We start from the raw sequence: 14540 nt of genomic DNA on the forward strand, positions 1-14540 counted from the left end.
CAGCCTCACTTTTGCAGTGAGGTGCAAGCTTGCAGGAACAAGAGAAAAGCCAGTTCTCCAAAGAGACAGCAGGAGCATGATATTTGCAATGGATATTCCCACCATCCCCTTGTCTTCCAGAATTTTTATTCCCAAATCTCTCCCTGAAGAAGTAAAAGTTAAAATAAATAAATAAATACATTAATTAATTAATTAACTAACTAAATGGACTCTCTTGTCAATTATTATCTACTCTCATCTCTGCATGGCCACAAGGATATATAAATTCCTCACTTTGGATGATCTTTGATGTAACAAGGGATTGCAAAGTGGATATTATAGTGTGTGTGTGTGTGTGTGTGTGTGTGTGAAATTGATCTAAATTTTCCCTTTGATCTCTGCCTTTCTATCATTCCATTGCTATGATGCCTGGGGCTATGACTTATTAACAATACTCCTCGATTATTGACAAATCAACTCCAGGAGTTGTCAGTTACTGGAAATCCCGGTTCTCTAATTCTGGATGAAACCCTAGTTACAAGAAAAAAAAGATCTGAATGTTTAGATACCACATTTTTCAGGTCCTTATCACCACTGTTAAGACTGCTTAACATCTGCCTCTGATACACACACACACACACACACACACACACACACACACGGCATACTTTTTTTTTTAATTTTAATAAATCTTTATTCAGATTATTACAATTGTTTCTCCGTTTTCCCCCTGTAGCTCCCCTCCACCCAGTTCCCACCCCACCTTCTGCCCTTACCTCCCCCCCACTGTCCTCATCCATAGGTGTATGATTTTTGTCCAGTCTCTTCATGAACCCCCATACCACTTTCCCCCTGAGATTTATCAGTCCATTCCCTTTCTATGCCCCTGATTCTATTATATTCACCAGATTATTCTGTTCCTCAGGTTTTTAATTCACTTGATTTTTAGGTTCACGTGTTGATAGATATGTATTCGTTGTTCATAATTTTTATCTTCACTTTTTTCTTCTTCCTCTTCTTTAAGAATAATACCTTTCAGCATTTCATATAATACTGGTTTGGTGGTGATGAACTCCTTCAGCTTTTTCTTATCTGTGAAGCCCTTCAATTCTGAATGATAGCTTTGCTGGATAGAGTAATCTTGGTTGTAGGTTCTTGCTATTCAGCACATTGAAAATTTCTTGCCACTCCCGTCTGGCCTGCATAGTTTCTGTTGAGAAATCAGCTGACAGTCGTATGGGTGCTCCCTTGTAGGTAACTAACTGTTTTTCTCTTGCTGCTTTTAAGATTCTCTCTTTGTCTTTTGCTCTTAGCATTTTAATTATGATGTGTCTTGGTGTGGTCCTCTTTGGATTCCTTTTGTTTGGGGTTCTGTGCACTTCCTGGACTTGTAAGTCTATTTCTTTCACCAGGTCAGGGAAGTTTTCGGTCATTATTTCTTCAAATAGGTTTTCAGTATCTTGCTCTCTCTCTTCTTCTGGCACCCCCATAATTCTGATGTTGGTACGCTTGAAGTTGTCCCAGAGTCTTCTTACACTATCTTCAACTTTTTGGATTTTTTTTTTTTGCTTTTTGCTTTTTCGGTTGAGTGTTTTTTGCTTCTTTGTATTTCAATTCTTTGACTTGATTCTTGTGTTCCTCTAGTCTGTTTTGGGGTCTCTGTATAATATTTTTTATTTCAGTCAGTGTATGTTTAATTTCTACTTGGTCCTTTTTCATATCTTCGAGGGTCTCGTTATATTTATCGGCCTTTTCTAGGATATTCTTGAAAAGCCTTATAACCGTGGTTTTGAATTCTATATCCAGTCGTTTATTTTCCTCCATTTCTTTCGTTTGTGATCTGTTTCTTCATCTCTTCATTTTTCACTGCTTCCCTGAGTTGGTAGGGTAGATTTGTGTGCTAGGTTTCCTATATGGCCCAGTGGGTCGGCCTCCCCAGTTAACCTGAGGTGGACACTCTTGGTGCACCCCTTTGTGGACTGTGTGTACAGCCTTGTTGTAGTTAAGTCTTGATTGTTGTTGGTATCACTGGGAGGAATTGACCTCCAGGCCAGTTGGCTGTAAGGATCAGCTGCGTCTATGCTGGGAGAAGTTCGGTGCTGGAGACAGCCTTATAGGATTAGACTTGCCAAATTGCAATAGCCTCTGTGCTTGGCTTGGATGGGGTGGAGTCTCAGGGCGGAGCAGACAGTCTTGGCTTCCTGGCAGCCTTGCCCTTGTGTGCACGCGCAGACCTCTGCCTTCCCCGGCTCCCGAGTCTCCGCCCGAGAGTCCAGATTCCCCCCACAAGAGCGTGGGTCTCCAGGGGCTCGCCTGGAACTGGGGTCCAGTGCAGTCAGAACTGGGGCTCAGTGCAGTCAGGAGCCTCTGACTCCCTTCCACTAGGGAAAGCCTGTGGCAACCTCCACAGCCTTTGTGCGCACTGGCACGAGCACGCCTTCAGACTTCTGCCTTCCCCAGCTCCCGGGTCTCCACCCGAGAGTCCAGACTCCCCCCGTAAGAGCGTGGGTCCCCAGGGGCTCGCCCAGAACTGGGGTTCAATGCAGTCAGAACTGGGGTTCAGTGCGGTCGGGGGCTTCCTTCCCCCTTCCGCCAGAGAAAGTCAGGCAGGCTCTCAGCCGCCCTTCCTCTCTGCGCGCACAAAGACCCTTTGCCGTACCTCCAATTCTCTGTGAGCTTTTCTCTTTCCTTCTAGTTGTAGAATTTTCACTCAGCCAGCTTTCCTGTGGTTCTGAATGGTGTTCGTTCTGTCTTTTAGTTGTAGTTTTGAAATTGTTGTGCGAGGCAGCAGTTTAGGTGTTTACCTATACCGCCATCTTGGTTTTTCTCCACAGGGCATACTTTTGTTTTCAATTGTTTTCTCCTTATTGGCCTCACTCTTTCTAGTGGGCTAACAGACTAGGGCAGTCCCCAGGACAGAAGACAAGCCTGTTCTTCCTCCCTTCCCACAGTGAAAGGGAGCGGAGTTGAATCTGCAGTGAACATGGGATCCCCGTCCAGTCTTCTGAAATACAATTTCTTGCTCTTGAGGAAGTAGTACACATAGATTTACTGGTTTTTTAGGTTCAATGTATCTTATGACATAACAAACAGCCAGATATTTTTTCAAGTGTTTGTCCTACTTTTCATTCTCACAGTGGATAAAAGAGAACAAGATGATGTGAGGTCTGGTGGTAAATGCAGACATATACAGTAGAGTAATTTTTAGTATAGCCTACATTTGATCTACAAAACTTGTTGACAATTGAAGGGAAGTGAAGGGCTCCACACATGGAGTGTTTTTATGAGGAGTGCATATGGACAGGGTAGGATGTGTGCCTCCTACAAATCCCATAGTCATCATTGTACTCTTCCCTCCCTTTGAATCTCTGATCTGAGCCCATATCCTGGGAACCAGAGAACTAATGTGTTCCCTCCAGACCCTGTGTGAGATGCTTTATGAGGTGCAGAGTTAGAATGAGAAGAACTAAATCCTTTTGTTAATAAGGGGTACAGAAGCTGGCTCATTATCAGATTTCATCTTTTATCACCCAAGAAATCCCTTTCTTTCAAAACTCAAACCACAAGATATAGCATACATTTTTTTGAGTAGGTTGAGGGAGGGCCACTTAGAGCTGCAAAGCCTGGGACCAATTGATAATTTGAATATAACAGCTACAAGTGGGGCCTAATGTCTTTGAGCTTGTCTGTGAAGAGATTATAAAAATATTAATCAGGAAAATGTTTGAGGAAATCAGAAGCCCAAGAGAGGCTGGGAGGGCAGGGAGAGTGGTACTGGTGTCCTGGGAACTTCCTCTGAGACATTACATTTAATGTGGAGAGACACCAGTGAGGAAAACAGAGCTTGCCAGGCCAATAGGAACCTAGAATCATATCCCTTCTCCCATCACTTAAAGTCCATCTCCAGAGCTAAGCACATTGCTATGGTCCACACCCCAGCACATTATGTTCTGAGGCCCAGGGAATGACACATTCTCCTCAGGGCTCTGTGTTCCCTTTAGTCCCTACATCTCCTGTTGGAGAGAAGTTCTCTGACTTCAGATCTATGATTTTTAACTGTTTCTAGACTGAAAATAGCACAGGGCACAGGAAGTAATGTGGTTAGAGTGTGGTGGTATAAATAAAAAACAGACATTGAGGTAAGTATCTGAATACAACTTAGGAGTAAAACAGAATGTGAGAAGAATTGTTTAAAATTTGTCAAAGGAGTTTACATACATGCTAACAATACCATTTTCATTTATTGATTTTTAAATATGTTTTTATTGATTTTTAAAGAAAAAGGAAGGAAGAGGGACAGAGAGATAGAAGCATCGATGAGAGAGAAACATCAATGATCCACTGCATCCTGCACACCCCCTATTGAGAATTAAACCCACAACCCAGGCATGTGCCCTGGCCTGGAATTAAACTGGTGACCTCTTGGTTCCTGAGTCGATGCTCAACCACTGAGCAACACCAGGTGGACTTGATATATGAACACAGCAGTTATGTTGACAGCAACACCAACAATAGAACAGAAACATGATTATCATTAGCATGTTCAATGTAATTAAAATTATATCCATAGTAACATAACTGTATGTCTTTCTATTTAAATATCATTCCAAATACACCAATATTTTGTAACAAATCTGACACAATAAGAAATAACATAAAGAAGGCCCCTTCCTACCTTCATTAATCTAATTGTTTTGGGGTGCAAGGCTGGATGAAAAGGAATACTCAATTATAGTATTATGTGATGATGAAGAGGAAAATAAGACATTTGGGGAGGGGCAGGGCTAGCTATCTGAATCTGTGTCAGTAACCTGCATTCTGCAGCACACTCTTGCTTGCCAATAAACTCCATTCTTATCTGTGATGCCTATCCTGCTTTGCAGAACCAGTTTCCTGGAATACTCCCATTTTACAGAGGCCATAAACCATGAACCATATACAACCCTCTTAGGGGACTGGCAGCGCTGCACCAGACAGGCCTCTGAGTGTAATCTCACTGTCCCCATCCCAAATCATGGGGGGTTGCAAAGCCCACAAAAAGTCGAGAAGCCTGATCTATATTTGGGGGACAAAGGAACTAAGGGTATGAAGGGTAAGCTTCATCCATATTCATCGCTCGGGATTTGGAGACTGAATCCCCTGAGTCACGGCATTAGTGCATCTGCAATAAAGGCTACTATTCTGAATATCCTCTGAGTGCCCAACTGATTAATTCTTCCATGCTGCTGGCAGCTTATCTACAACAATGATAAAGGAAAAAGATTTCAAGCTCTCAGAATTCACTTTGTGCAAAATTTACACACTTATCATTGCACTTGCAGAGCATCATGAGTGTATTTGTTGTTAGAAATAAATTCATTCATACTCATGAAATGGAAACTGTCGATATGGCTCACCAAATACATCTATATAAATTCCAGCTCCTGCCTCATAGACATAGGTGAATCAAGAAGAGTTTTAAGGCAAGGTTACCTTACTCAACTATAGTTACAAACAATACTAAAATATCTGCGCTTTCATTAAAAAGACATCAACATTTCAGATGTCCCCCCTGTCTCATGTGAGTTAATGTGTGAAGATTGCCCAGCTCTGCAGCCTTGTCAGTCAGGGACCCTTGTCTGGGGCTTCTACCAACTTGTAGCTACAGCACCTGAAACATGTTTCCAGAAGATTGATAATAAGGTACAAAAATATGTAGAGGAAATAGAAATGTTTCAGTTCTGCTTTTAAAATATTATACTTATTTTTATTTTATTGCCATTCTATTTTTATTATAGTACTATGCAATGCATACATTGTACCTTTAAAATTTATTTTTATTTGGATATATTTTCAGTTATGCTTTTGATTGATAGTGTAAAAAAGGTCCAAGTGTTTCCCAAAGAAGTGGGGAAAGTGGACATTTATGGAGGGGTGAGTGTTACCCAGAGAAAGACTCCACTTGAAGAGCACAATATGTAAACCTCCATCCTCTTCCCTCCTCCCAATTGCTGGTAACATGTCACTGCCACAGCTGTACCACATTATGTCTGAAAGGTCAGAAACAAAAACTGGTAGTTAACTGAAGGACTAGATCAGATTCAATAGTGTTGTGAATAAATTTATCAATAGGTTAAAAAAAATTTCTAAATACCAGCTCTTAGTAGCTGCTATTTAAAAAGAAGAATTTTTACTAAGATTCTAAGGACAGATGCTACCATTTAGCTCAGATGATCAGAGCTCTATCACTGGTTATCTTCCCATTCACACTCTGCATTATGAAGGGCAGGTACCCAGACTTCTGGATCATGATTTTATCCCTAGTAAGTAGTTCAGGACATGAATATAGGATAAGCTTAACTAGTAGGTACAGAATTAAATTGAAATTACTAAGTATTTAGGAAGGCTGTAGAGAGTATCATTCTAGAATAATCTAAAAAAGGGATAAGAACATACTGAAGCATTTACTTCCCTCAGTGTCCTAACTGATGACCTCCCATTGTTACTTTTCTTAAGTTTCTGTTCTGCTTCCTTTGTTTCATTTCTACCCCTATGAACTTAACTTTCATTTCTCACTCCACTCCTATGGGGGAACTCCTCTGTGGAGAGCTGGTCGCTGGCTTGGTGAGTGAATACTGACCAGACTTACAGCTAATCTCCTCCGCTGAGTTAAGACTCCTCCTGTATATTTCTTGAAAGTAAGTGAGGCAGTTTCTGGGGACCAAGGACAGGAGGCTTTGGGGGAGCAGACTGAATGTGTTTGGTGTCTTAAATTCTGAAGCTGCTCTGCTTTTGGGTGGGTGTCTCTGCTGAGGTGGCGGAAAAGAGGAAAACTAAATCTGGGGGAAGAGTGATCTTTAAAGAAGGGAGGTTTAAATAGCAGTCTTATGTGTTTTTTGGAGGGACCATTATTTCTCCAGGCTGAGTTACCTCATCTTCTTCCTATTCTGTAGTTTTGACTTTCTAACTTTCCAAGGTGAGCCAGAATACTCCTTTTCCCAGACAGAAAATCCCTTCCTCCTATTCTCCAGGAAGCCTGTGAGATTAGCCCTGTGCTCCCTCTTCATAAAGCCCTAGCTCCTGGTGAGGCCAGCAGGAGTGAGAGCCTTTATCAGGAAGCATGTGGGAGGGATGGGGTTCTGGGGTCAGCCAGGGATCAGACCCTCTTGAAGCTGGCCCTCTTACTCTTTTGTTAAATTAGCACTATTTATTTTATTATTTTTTTCTTTTTTTTTAAAAAATAAATCTTTATTGTTCAGATTATTACAGGTGTTCCTCTTTTTTCCCCCCATAGCTTCCCTCCACCTGATTCCCCACCCCACCCCATGACCTTACCCCCCGCCACTGTCTTCATCCATAGGTATAAGCTTTTTGTCCAGTCTCTTCCCGTACCCCTCACACCCCCTCCCCCTTGAGAATTGTCAGTCCACTCCCTTTCTATGTCCCTGATTCTATTATATTCACCAGTCTATTCTGTTCTTCAGATTTTTTATTCACTTGATTTTTAGATTCACTTGTTGGTAGGTATGTATTTGATGTCATTTTGTTGTTCATAATTTTTATCTTTACCTTTTTCTTCTTCTTCCTCTTCTTAAAGAACACCCTTCAGCATTTCATGTAATCCTGGTTTGGTGGTGATGAACTCCTTTAGCTTTTTCTTGTCTGTGAAGCTCTTTATCTGACCTTCAACTCTGAATGATAGCTTTGCTGGGTAGAGTAATCTTGGTTGTAGGTTCTTGCTGTTCATCACTTTGAATATTTCTTGCCACTTCCTTCTGGCCTGCATAGTTTCTGCCGAGAAATCAGCTGACAGTCGTATGGGTGCTCCCTTGTAGGTAACTAACCGTTTTTCTCTTGCTGCTTTCAAGATTCTCTCTTTGTCTTTTGCCCGTGGCATTTTAATTATGATGTGTCTTGGTGTGGTCCTCTTTGGATTCCTCTTGTATGGGGTTCTGTGTGCTTCCTGAACTTGTAAGTCTATTTCTTTCACCAGGTAGGGAAAGCTTTCTGTCATTATTTCTTCTAATAGGTTTTCAATATTTTGCTCTTTCTCTTCTTCTGGCACCCCAAAAATTCGGATGTTGGTACGCTTAAAGTTGTCCCAGAGGCTCCTTACACTATCTTCATATTTTTGGATTTTTTCTTTTTGTTTTTCTGGTTGGGTGTTTTTTGTTTCCTCATATTTCAGATCTTTGGTTTGATTCTTGGGGTACGTTGATCTAAAGTTGAGTTTCTGTATATTCTTTATTTCAGACAGTGTATGCTTAATTTCTGACTGGTCCTTTTCCATTTTTTTGGCATTCTCATTAAGGTCCTTGAAGGTCTCACTAAGCTCCTCGGAGGTCTCAACAAGTTTCTCGGCGGTTTTTAGAAGATTCTTGAGTAACCTTATAAATGTGGTTCTGAACTCTATGTCGTCCATTAATTTGCTTTCCTCCATTTCTCTCATTCGTGACATGTTTCTTTGTCTCCGCATTTTGTTGCTTCCTTATGTTGATGGAGTGGCTTTGTGTGGTAGGTGACCTATAAGGGCCAGTAGCTCAGCCTCCCCAATCACCTGAGGTGGACGCTCTTGGTACACCCCTTTGTGGGCTGAGTGCAAAGTCTTGGTGTAGTTAAGCCTTGATTGCTGTTGGTACACTGGGAGGAATTGACCTCCAGGCCAATTGGCTGTGAGGACCCGCTGAGTCTATAATGGAAGAACTGCTGCGCTGGAGACACGCTTATGTTGCAGGACTTGTTTCAGTGGGGCTTTGGTGCTCACTGAGTCTGCCTCTTGAATGTGTCACTTATGGATGTGAGGAGTTGAAATCTGGTGTCTCACACTGACCACTAGGTACACTGGCTTCTGGATCTCCAATGGGGTGCAGGTCAGCTACTGTCTGAGGCCACCCAGCAGGAGCTACAGCAAGAACTACAGTTTTCTCCTCTTTGCTTGGGGTTTGGAGGTTTTGGAGCTGTCTGACCCAGGCTGCAAGTTTGCTAGGTTAAGCTGCGATAGGGCAGGCCATTCATATGCTAAAGCCGCTGCTTGGAGCTTGGGTGGGTTCATAGATTGTGCAGGGTGGGGTCTCAGGGCGTGACTAGACTAGGGCGTGGCAAACAGCAATGGCTGCCAGTAAGCCGGCTCTGCGTCTCCGACCGTGTCCCGCGCCCCAGCACAATAAACAATTGTTCCTGCTCGCAGCCCTGCAAGCAAGCCTTCCTCACTTTCCGACCCCACGGCAGACAGTCCAGCTTCTCCCCGTAGGAGTTTGGGTCCCCCGCGTCTCCCCAGAAACGAGTTCGGAGTAATCGGGAGCTTATCTCCCTTCAGGTTGAAAACAGCAGCGCTCCCAGTCACCCGTCGCCAGCCCGATTCGTGTCTCCGTACCTCAGCTTTTCAGCGCTTGTGCACCCCTCAATGCTGTTTGCTCTTTCCTTCTAGTTGTAGAACTTCCACTCAGCCAGCTTTCCCGTGGTTCTGGGTGATAGACGTTTTGTCTTTTAGTTGTAGTTTTGAAATTGTTGTGTGAGGCAGCAGTTTAGGTGTTTACCTACGCCGCCATCTTGGATCTCCCCTAGCACTATTTATTTATTTATTTTTACAAACCTTTATTCTTAAATCTACAATAAGCTCGCAGACAACACTTCATTCTAGCTGTAAGTGGAAACAGATATTATCCCAAGAAATCCAGATGTGAAAACAGGAATGTAATTTAGGATCACCATTGCCCCAGGCACAAGGAACAGCTCATTTCTGGCCAGATTCTTTCATTTCATATGTGTTCTGGGGGCCTTTCCCCTTAGCCTTTGCTTTCTGCCCTCTTTTGCTACTGGAATGCCTTATTTTCCTCATCCATCTCCTTGGCTGGCTTCTTGGGCTGCTTCAGGGGCTTTTTCTTGCCACCTTTGATACAGGACATGACAACTGCTGCCCCTCCCCTGAATGCTGATCCTTTACTCTTGTCTTGGTAACTTCTGGGAAGCTTTCACAACCTTCCTGATAAATGACCAGCACTTTGGCCAGCCTGATGAGGGAGGCTGGGTGACCAGATTGCTGCCCATCTCTGCAGTCCCCATGTGGACACTTGCCTCTTGGAGGTCCAAGAATAGGGGATTTATTCTCTCCTCAGGGCCATTGCTCAGTTACCTCAGTGCACCCTATGACTCTCTGGTGTCCTCTCCTGCTTTAGAACGTGTTCTGCATCATGTTACACATTCTCCTCCTTTGTTATTATATTAACTCTTTACTCACTTTTCCCTTGCATGAAGCTAAAAAAAGGAGTTGATAATTTTTCAAAAAGAAGTGCATCTTAATCTCACCTTTGAGCAATTTGTACCTTGATCTCTGTGTTACTTAGATTTTGATGTGTACTTTCTTTTCCTCCCTCATCTCAGAGATAATGTATCTGTTTTTGTTGTTGTTGTTGTTGTTGTTTTTAAATATATTTTATTGATTTTTACAGGGAGGAAGGGAGAGGGATAGAGAGTTAGAAACATCGATGAGAGAGAAACATTAAGCAGCTGCCTCTTGCACACCCCCTACTGGGGATGTGCCCGCAACCAAGGTACATGCCCTTGACCGAAATCGAAATTGAACCTGGGACCTTTCAGTCCGCAGGCTGACGCTCTATCCACTGAGCCAAACCAGTTAGGGCTCATGTATCTGTTTTTTATACTGGGACAAATTCCATGTCTGGTGTATACTAACTGAATTCTCAGGGGCTATTACAGGTCCCTCAAAACAGGAGAAAGTAAATTTTTTATTAAAATCACAATAACAAATGAATTCACCTGTGGCATAAAACTCTCAATTTCTATAGAATGCACCCAAATGACTTCTTTGAAACAAATTGACCTGAGAGCTAGTGTCTCCATAATTTGATAAAGTCCTATAAGGGGTTTAGCCAACATGCTTGAAACCTCTCCTGTACCATGGGTCAGTAACCATCCCTGAAAAGGTGAACCTGTTCTTGGCATTTGGACACTTGGGGAACTCGGAAATATTGCAACTCTTCCCATCCCTCTATATTTAGATTTCTGTCTTCTATCCTACCTCCTTCCATCAATGTTTTAATCTGCACCACATTAATGAACTTCCTCAAGAGTTCTAGCACTCAGGGGTGGTGGCCCTGCAAGATGAGTGAGGCATGGGCCCTCTCCAGACAGCTCTGGCAGCCCAGCAGCAGCAGGGGGATGCGGCATGTACACTCAGGAGCACTGACAGGCAGTGGTTCTCAACCTTCCTAATGCCGTACCCTTTAATACAGTTCCTCATGTTGTGGTGACTTCCAACCATAAAATTATTTTCGTTGCTACTTCATAACTGTAATTTTGCTACTGTTACGAATCATAATGTAAATATCTGTGTTTTCCGATGGTCTTAGGTGACCCCTGTGAAAGGGCCGTTCGACCCCCAAAGGGGTCGCGACCCACAGGTTGAGAACCGCTGGATTAGAGGAAAATGGAGCCCTGCAATGGCAAGATAGAGGATGGAGCTCCAATGTCACCCCCACTCCCACATCTCTGCCTCAGGCAAGTCCAACAGGCTTCCTTCCACTCCTCCAGCAGGAAAGAGATCTCCTTCACACATGGTCTAGGCAATTCTCAAACCTCTGCTTTTGAGTGGGTCCTAGTGCAAATACTATCAGTCCTTCAAGTCCTGTGCAGGAACCCTTTAAGAGAGGAATCGCCTGTTCCCTATACCTCTATGGTTCTCCTGGGCATAAGCCTTGTTGGTTTTTGAGGACAGACATTTTGTGAGCTCAGGTCTCTGGCAGGGGTTAGGGAGCCTGATGTGGGGCACAACCCCCCTGGTCCTCAAGGATGGGCTTGGCATTTGTTATATCCCTCCAGAGTAGATACCACTCATGTTCCCATATCTATCTCCCTGCTTGCTGTGGAGCCACAGAGTCACTGCTTAGGTAGTGGTGGGGTCAAACTCCATGTGTGAGGACTCAAGTTCTTCTGTACTTTCCTCTTCTGTGTCCTGTGGCAGCAGCTGCTTTGACCTTACCTTCTGTAGCCCCACCACAAAAATAAATTCTGCAGCCCCAAGGCAGAATGCATGCTCTTTTCCTCTCTCCTCCACAGACTTTTGGTAGGTCTCAGGATTTGTTGGATCTTGGATAGGATGAGAGATATTTGGAGGTTCTTACACCTTGTTTGGATTATGCTGGAGTCGTAAAATGATCTGGACCAAAGTCTCTGCAGCCAGTGCTAACTGCATATGGCCTCTGGGCTGTTTTCAGTATCTGGACCACTAGCTGGAATACACTTCTGTTCTACTTCAGCCTCATTGCTTATCAGGTTCCCTTCATGTCTGATGAGCATTGCACCAATGAACAGTGTTAGTGTGTCTAAATCCATCTCCATGCAGCCTTTATAACTTTTCCCTCTGAGCAAAGAGCAAAGGGAAAACTTATCTCATACTGCATATCTTCCTTTTACCTTCAAACTTTGGCAACCATCAAGACATGGGTATCTACTGAGATCTTTTCTTTCTTTGTTTATTGCTTCATAGCCCTATTTAGTTGGAGTTCCTTAGAGAATCCTGAGCCTAAACTGTAGCTACAGGGCTATACTGAGTCCAGGTGGGAGAATGAGCAACACTGTGTCACCACTCTATAATACCCTTCCTAACAGACCACCAGCATCATTTCCAATTTGGATGGTCATTACTATCTATGTTACCTGATAGTTAACTGCCAGGGTCACTTAGCTGAGCTGGAGATACAGGACAGGAGACTGGGCATGCTGACATTGGCTACCTTAGCGGAGCTATTAGTGATGATCTTCTCAGTGCTATAGAAAGTACTTCATTCCTGTTATCTCTCAGCCTTTTGCGAAGCCAGACTTAGTATATGTGTGAGAAACCACCAAAGGTTATGTAAGCCTAGAGCTAGAGTGCACAATTATGTTGTGAAAGCCAGTAGGCACAAAGTCCAAGGACCTAAAAGACACACAGGTGGTTAAAATGTCAGAATCCCCTTATGGAAAATGAAGTCTAAGCTTGTTACCTGGCACTTGAGGTACATAGGAAGTCCTCCTAGTCCAATGCACTTTCCACATCGTCTAATTTTGCTGTCAACAATGTGGCCTTGAAGGCAGCTGACCTTCCACTTTATTGTAGCCTCACGAGTTCTCCAGAAACAAAAACAAAAACCCAACTTATTAGAAGAATTAGCCAATATTACCTCTATGGGAAGAAAGAGCCCAGGCTTGATGTTGTGCCTTTGTTACAAAGTATATAATAGCACTGCCAATCTTTTTCTCTTACCTCATCCTGTGTTTCACTCTTACCCCTGCTCCCCATTCCCTTCACCTCCTTGTCCTAAAGGCTATCATCATGTCTCCTGGGAAATTGTGCATATATCCTACTCATTTTCTCAATTGTACTGAATCTATCTAATATTCCACAGCCCCCAACACTGATCATTTCTTTTGCTCTTGGAAAAGTGTCGGTAAATGTTACAAAATCGGTGAATTGTCCAACGGCCATATGTCATTATCACTATAGGCTAGCAGTTTTCTCACACTAGCGACACTGGCATTTTTCAAAATCAGACAAGGTGGTGTGTCTTCAATGAACAGATCATTTCCTTTACCTAATAATTTTTTTCTCCCCCATATGCCATATTTCCCTAATATTCAGCTTTCAGGTTAACCATTATGTTTTCAAGTTAGAATTTCTGGATAGCTCTTTACCTGTCCCATTATTTGATTTCCCAACACACACATTTCTCTAGTATTGTTTGTCACATCCGCTTGCATATATATACACTGAGTGGCCAGATTATTATGACCACCCCATCAGTACTTCGTTGGGCCACCTTTTGCCTTCAATACTGTGGATATTCTTCTTGGCATTGACTCCACGAGATATTGAAAGATGATGCGAGGAATCTGACACCATGCCTGATGAATAGCACTGTCCAGTTTTGTGAGATCTGATGGTTGTGGAACCAGCTGCCTGATGGCTTTTTTAACTTCATCCCACAAATACTCAATTGAATTGAGATCTGGTGATTGTGGGGGCCACCTAAGCAAGGTAAAGTCTCCCTCATGTTCTTGAAACCACTCCTGCACAATACAAGCACCGTGGCATGGCGCATTGTCTTGTTGGAAGAAGCCATCTTCATTGGGATACACCATCAACATGATAGGATGAACTTGATCAGCAATGATACTTAGGTATGTTGTGCTATTCAGACATTGTTCCACACGAATTAAAGGGCCCAAATCATGCCAGGAAAATATGCCCCAAACCATAACACTGCCCCCACCAGCTTGAAGGGTTGTACTCATGCATGTGGGGTGCATGCTTTCATGCTATTTCTGCGAAATTCTCACTCTGCCATCTGCATGATGCAACTGGAAACGTGATTCATCAGACCACATGACTTTTTTCCAATGCTCGACTGTCCAATCCTTGTGTTCCTGTGCAAATTGGAGACATTTTATCTTGGTAACTGCAGACAGCAAAGGTGTTCAAACAGGCCTTTGGCTTCCATATCCCATACGATGCAGTGTAGGGCTAATTTGCAGACAAACATCAGGTGGTCATAATAATCTGACCACTCAGTATATATATATTAATT

This window comes from Plecotus auritus (genome assembly GCF_963455305.1).
Source record: "Plecotus auritus genome assembly, chromosome: 9".
Lineage (NCBI taxonomy): Eukaryota > Metazoa > Chordata > Mammalia > Chiroptera > Vespertilionidae > Plecotus > Plecotus auritus.